Below are 7,733 nucleotides of genomic sequence, written 5' to 3' on the forward strand. Positions count from 1 at the left end.
GATCACCAAAGGTGTCCGTAGCGGTCATAACCTTTGTCGTAACCTTATGTTGTAAGTTTGTCCTTCTGTATTCGATATATAACATCTAAATATTGATATTCGAAATAAGCCCAGTTGCTCTGGAAAGGTAAGTTTCCACTTCATCAATGACACCGCCATGTAAATGTTTTCGGTAACGAGCAAAGTAAGCAACTGATGTAGACATTCAAAGGGGTAAATATGATTGACGTGGTCAATACATTTCTTATTATTTAAAGACAAAAAAAGCAATAATGACCTTTTTACTCAAAAGATTTCCATTTCTGTACAAAAATCTTAAGTGTTTATATGACTGCATCTAACAAAGAAATAACAAACAAGAACATATAGCGGACATCATGCTTCCTCTTGCATTTCCACAAACTGTGAGACTATTAGCTGACACGCATTATATTTTGATATAATTGTTATACAGATTATGTTTAAGGTAATGTGCATATAAATCTGATCTGTAACAAAATCGAACGTTTTCCCAACATACCTGACCTCAGCGGGAACAAGATAATCCACTGCATCTTACTTGAGGAGGCACGGTAGTCTAGTGGTAGGACGCCGGGCTCGTGACCGAAGGGTTGATGATTCGAGTCACCTCACGGCACTGTGTTGTATCTCCTATGTTTTAAAATTGTTTAGGTAATTATGAAGAATTGAAAACATGTCTTTTGGTAAAATAATATTTCATTTTTCCCAATGTTTATTTCAACACAATCAAAACGGCAGTTTTAATTTCTCTGATTACTTCTATTGTGCGCCTTTGGGCAGCTATATGAACAACTTCTCTTGTTACTTCTTCAAACATTTCCCTTCCAGCCTCCATAGCCACTTCTTTTCCAGCCTCCTTAGCAGCTTCCTTCACAATTCTTTTCCCACCTCTTTAGCAGATTCCTTCATAATTTCCTTCCCAGCCTCTTTAGTTGCTTCCTTCACAAATTCTTTTCCAGCCTCCTTAGCAGCTTCTTTAACAATTTCTTTCCCAGCCGCTTTAGCAGTTTCTTTCAGTAATTCTTTCCCAGCCTCTTTAGCAGCTTCCTTCACAATTCCCTTTCCAGCCTCTTTAGCAACTTCCTTCACAATTTCCTTCCCAGCCTCTTTAGTTGCTTCCTTCACAAATTCGTTTCCAGCCTCCTTAGCAGCTTCTTTAACAATTTCTTTCCCAGTCTCTTTAGCAGTTTCTTTCAGTATTTCTTTCCCAGCCTCTTTAGCAGCATTCCTTCACAATTCCCTTTCCAGCCTCTTTAGCAACTTCCTTCACAATTTCTTTACCAGTCTCTTTAGCATTTTTTTGCAGTATTTCTTTCCCAGCCTCTTTAGCAGCTTCCTTCACAATTTCCATTCCAGCCTCTTTAGCAACTTCTTTAGCAATTTCCTTTCCCGCCTCCATAGCAGCTTCCTTCACTACTTCTTTTCCAAACTCTTTGGCAGTTTCCTTAACAATTTCCTTCCCAGCCTCTTTAGCAGCTTCCTTTACTATTTCTTTCCCAGCCTCTTTTGCAGCTTCCTTTACAATTTCCTTTCCAGCCTCCTTAGCAGTTTCCTTCACTATCTCTTTCCAAGCCTCTTTAGTAGCTTCCTTCACAATTTCCTTTACAGCCCCTTTAGCAGCTTCCTTCACAATGTCTTTTCCAGCCCCCTTAGCAGCTTCCTTTACAATGTTTTTTCCAGCTTGTTTAGCAGTTTTCTTTACAATTTTCTTTCCAGCTTCCCTAACAGCTTCTGTCACAATTTTCGTTCCAGTCTCCTTAGCAGTTTCCTTCACAATTTCTGTTGCAGCCACCTTGGCAGTTCCCTTTATCGCTTCTTTCCCTGCCTCCTTAGCAGTTTCTTTTACAACTTCTTCTGTTGTTTCCTCCACTACCTTTGTTCCAATTTTAGCAATCGTTCTAAGTCCAATATTGAGGCAAACACCTGCCGATCCAAAATTTATCAAGGCGCCTACCCTGTTTCCTTGATATAAATCATAGCAACCTTCAACTATATCAAAAGCTACTGATGCCAAAGGACACACTAACAAAACGGCGACTTTAGCGGCAACTTTCGTGCCTACCAATGCAACTCTTCCGGCGTTCCTGTAAATAGCAATTATATTGCCGTCTATTACAAATAACATTCAAGTTTACTGGTTATGCAATTACAAATGCGCTAATCTAGACAAGTACATCATTGTATTATTACCTATGGAATATATCTCATTAAATAATTGCATTTACTATAACCAATACGAATTATTGATCAAAGTAAATGATCATTAGCATATATAGATAGTATATAGCGGCAAATAATTTCTATATATCTTTCACCTTTAATGACTTACCTATAGTTGTCAGGAATTGCCACTTGCACGTTTTGGTTGTCAAGATTTGCCGCTTGCACGTTTTGGTTGTCAGGAATTGCCACTTGCACGTTTTGGTTGTCAGGAATTACCGCTTGCACGTTTGGGTTGTCAGGAATTGCCGCTTGCACGTTTTGGTTGTCAGGAATTGCCGCTTGCACGTTTTGGTTGTCAGGAATTGCCACTTGCGCGTTATGGATGTCAGGAATTGCCACTTGCGCGTTATGGTTGTCAGGAACTGGCACTTGCGTGTCTTGGTTTTCTGGATAGTCCATGTCTATGCCTGCACTGGTCCTGTTATTTTGTCTACATGTAAAAGAACGAAGTGAGATGTAGATACATATATATATTATTTTAATTTAGAATATATGGTATTTTTAGAAGGGAAACCTCTACACCAAGCTTGTACGGCTCGTGATACTTAGTCGCTGGTCCTCACTCATGGTGTGGCACAGAGTGTCCTACCGAAAGCAGATATCACTTAGACTGGCATAACAAGATGATTAACCAAAAACACCCACATTGGAAACAGAAGAGAAAAACGTTGTTGGATATAATAAGTCTTTATCTTACAGTGTTTCTTTGTAATTAACAAATAATAACTCACATTGCTCGCCTCTTAACGAATTCTAGGAAACGCAGTTTTTAAGTAAACGGGGTTTATTATATATAAATATATATAAAACAAAACACCGAAAAGAAAATTTCGCTAGTACTTTAGCTCATCCTGTGGCGAATTCAATTTATTTGTGACGTCATAAATAGAGTGCCCATACTTGAGACGTCAAAAAAATGACGTCACAAACAAAGTACACATATTGCGGACGTTTCGAAAAATTGTGACGCCTTAATGATTCGCTAGTACTTTAGCTCATCCTGTGGCGATTTCAATTTATTTGTGACGTCATAAATAGAGTGCCCATACTTGAGACGTCAAAAAAATGACGTCACAAACAAAGTACACATATTGCGGACGTTTCGAAAAATTGTGACGCCTTAATGATTACAACGAATGTAATTCTGTTAAATGCGTAAATGAAATATACGGAAATAGAAACGGAGTATATTATAAATGATCAAGTGAGAACATCTTTCAAGAGTCAACATCTGATAGTAAATATCAATAATAGTCTTTGAATTAAATGCACATCCACTCGTTCAAGAGTCAACATCTGATAGTAAATATCAATAATAGTATTTGAATGAAATGCACATCGTAACTCCACCAGCACTTGGTCACTATGCAATGGCAAGGATTCTGAATTTGGTGACTAAATCGGGACTGTTTGGAAATGAACACGTGAAAGGATTAACCATTATTACAATATTGCAGTGGTGTTAAAGTAAAGAATACATCTGCTGATACCCACTGAATACATCAAAGGAGGTGACTTATTTGGGAACCCCCTGCAGAATAGGGGATTTGCTTTTGTGTCCTCTATTTGGGGACACGAAGCGACCATAATAAATCTGCTACACTCATTGCAATATTTGGGATCTTATCTTTCTTTCTTCTTCTAACTACCTGTTATTTCCTAGCGCCTTGCTTGGCAATACCTCACTTTTGGCTTGAATGTTGAGCGTTAGCACTAGTGAGGAAGGCAGTGGGTTCTGTCCACAAGCCGGGATATACCAAAGTCCTTAAAATTGGTAGTTGTTATTCCCTGCTTAACATTCAGCATTTAGGGGAAATGCAACAACTGGTTCACCCGTTGTCAGTATAATGTGACCGGGCGGAATGCTGTGCTGGGTGCCTTCGGCATAGTATTTCAGTGATATAACACTATGAAGTCGGTATCAGATTCTCGCTATCACAAGGAGGCAAGCACACCAACATAGCCCGTCTCCTGCATACACACATGCAAGCACGCATACATTACACACATGGAGGCACGTTTTTAAATGACCTTATCTGTTAATAGGACGTTAAACAAAATTTAACCAAACAAATCATATATCTTGCTTTCTCAAGAATGCTTTATATATTTCCCTCAATTTATTGCAGATCTCCTTTAAAATGTATGCCATATACAATTTTTTTTCCTCCTTCCATGTGATACATTTTATGTATCTATCTTATGTATTTACTTTAGAAATCAGGTATTAAACATGCGTTTTTCATTACAATGTATTTACCATTATAAACTGATAGAACGTATGTTTTTGCTACAAACAGGTATTTCCTATGTTTTTGCTATCATGCACATGCATAACACATACTTGTACTATCAAACACAGGAATGACACGTGTATTCACCACATGTTTCGCACACATAAACACAAATGTATTAATTATAATATGACGTGTGAGTTTAATATCGAAGCAAAAATCTCCTTGTTGGTCATTTCTTATTGGAAATACAACCGAATGATTCATCTTTTTGTTCTATTATAACAGTCTTTACCCAAATGTAGTTGTAGTTCGAGTTAGCAAGTCGTGTTAATAAGCTGAAAGTTTGAGGAAGTTACAGGAATGTTTCATGTTTTTAAATTCAATATAGATTACGAAAGCAAAAGATTTTTTTTCTTAAAAATGATGTCGGCCATAGTAAAAGCCTGTGCAAACATTGCATTTACTAATAGAAAAATAATCTGCCTTAGCCTCACACGGTCAGTAATTTTTAGTTGTTTTAAAGCAAAATTTGTCATCGGCAGATTGATTGTAACACACAAAGTTAAACACTAAAAATTTGAAAATGTATTGAAAAATATAAGTACATTAAGATGTCTTAGAGTAGTACCGCAGTGCATTGACGGTGAAAATCGACGAAGGATAAATCAAGTATGCTTTACTTAAAATTAATAAATTTGAGCAAATTACGAAAACAACGCTTTAAAATTAGTTGACTGCAGACCACAGATGTTTCATATTGTAAAATTACCATGCACTTTTGAATGAGAAAACATCCCCTTAGCTTTATGATTCTTGTAAACAATTCTTTAATATTTGAACCTATTTCAACTCTGTGATCACGAATAGATGTGAAAATTGTCATATTATATATAGCCGCCCTACATTCATACTAGCAAGTGGCGAAATCATAACACTATCAGCCAGTTATGGGATAGAACGGCAGTAAATCCAAGGTACGGGGGCATCTTGGATATCAGATCGCCTTGAAAAACAATATGTAATGGCGAAATCATTTGAAACACCTAAAATATTTTGATATCAGTCGGTCTTATATTTTATTCTTAAGTCCAAATTGTTAAATCTTCAAATATCCGTGTGAAAAGAAAGGCCTATAACAAAGGCGACAAAACTGAATAGGAAATTCCCTAACTAGCATTTGTAGATACTCCGATATGGCGTAGTTTAAGGTAATTGTCCCATCAAGCTTGAAAGTCATACAAGCATAGTGTGAAATATGCTTGACCAACGCATGCTCTTTTCATTTGTCAAGACATACGGAAAACTGAATAACATAGCAATACAAAAATGCCACCTGGTCCGTGAAACAGTCTGGCAACTGGTACAGAGATATACGTTGTTGGGAAGAATTTCCAATTTAACGAGTTTTGCATAGTTCGAACTTAGGACATACATATATAGATATCAATTAAATATTTAAAAATCTGACCCATTGCATCTACCCAATGAAGAACAATTCATTTTTAATTTCTTTCAAGGAAAACAAAGATAAACAAAACAGAAACAAAGTTTCACCCAAATTGAAGTTGGAACTAAAAACCAATATTGATATGGAAATATGAACATACTAAAAAATCTACAGCTAGAGGAGATCACAGAAAATGTACAAGGCGTACGAGACCAGATTCTCCGAAAAAAATTAACATGAAAGGTGAAGATTTATTAATATGTAACACTGATAAGTGTATGACAAACGGCGATTTTTATATCACAATAAAATCCTGTTTCAGGATTATTCATGACTAGGTATGATTTATTACCACAACATGTAGCTTTCAGAATATATGCTCATTTTATTTGAAACAGTTATTGCCTTTGTTTTTTTCAGTCATAGAATCTTGAAAGCGTAACATGCACCCGTATGTGGTGATTTTGAAGTTATTTCAAATCCAAACAGTGTCAAAATCTGCGATACTGCTGAAGAGAAACAATTTTAAGCTAATAACCTTGCGCGGAATTAAACCCCTCTTCCCTTTCGGGAGACTTAACATTTATCGCTAAAATACGTGGTACTCTTTTCTTCGTGACGTCAAATATCAACTTGTTATCAATGATTATTGAATGTCTGAACCACTGAAAGAGCTCTAGTTGAGGTACCTCTCATTCGAATTCTCTTGAGCTGGATCCGCTGGATCCGCTGGATCCGCTTCCCAATGACCTTCTTAAGCAATAGCTTGAACCACTGCTTTGATTACTTCAATCATGACGTGTTATTGGCTAAGTAAAAGAATCCATGGTGTTTCAAGAAGACACATGTTATACCATTGCTAACGAAGCCTGGAATGGACAAAAAGGAGTTGCAGAACCACCGTCCAATATCAAATCTGCCAATCCTGTCTAAGATATTATTGTGTCCCGGCGTTTAGAGATTCATCTCCATGCACATAGTCTCTATGACAACCTGCAATCGACCTACCCCACGGGACACTCTACTGGGACGGCCTACCTACTTGTACATTGTGAAATAGCTGCCACTAGATAACAGTTGCAGAGCGGTGCTTGATGAAACAGAAAACGCTTACCCTCACAAAACACCTGCCCCGGGACCATGGGACAATCTAAGACCTTTTTGCTTAACCAATCACGTTTGACGTTACTTTCATAATTTTGTTTGTTATTGGCTAAGACAAAACTTAAGACAGTTTCAGACTTAAGATCGTTTCATGATCGTGGGGCCTGATCTTAATCTCCTTGTACTTTTTCCCATGATTTCCATGCAGATCTTTCTTTCCTTTGTTATATTTTCCCCGAGCTTTAGAGGCCTATATTTCGAATTACGATTTTGTTGACACTCATGTTTTTTCTTTCTCTTTTCCCCCCTTCAAAATGTGCCTTGATGTTCAGTGTCTGATAGTAGTCCTCGTCTCCTCAATAACATTCCTGTTGCCATTCTCGTTGCCTCTCAGTATTGAAAGGGAAACAGCGACCACAATGGTCTTGCTGTCGATCATGACGGTAACTTGCAGTTGGAGTGTTCAGATTTGCGTCTTTATACGCCTCGGGTTTTCCATGTTGAGCAGAAACTGAGTCTAAGTTAAACATTGTACCATCAAATGTATCCTTGGGAGCGGTAGAGTCCATGATTAAAAACGAAACCTTTCTAAAACGCTTAGCTGACTCAAGGGTAGTAAAATAATCAAAGACCATGTGTTCGATACACATCGGATGTATGTCACTCCCGTGACTGTTTTCCTCATACCTCTAGTCAGCTTT

Source organism: Mizuhopecten yessoensis, unplaced genomic scaffold (genome assembly GCF_002113885.1).
Source record: "Mizuhopecten yessoensis strain PY_sf001 unplaced genomic scaffold, ASM211388v2 scaffold3377, whole genome shotgun sequence".
Classification (NCBI taxonomy): Eukaryota; Metazoa; Mollusca; class Bivalvia; order Pectinida; family Pectinidae; genus Mizuhopecten; species Mizuhopecten yessoensis.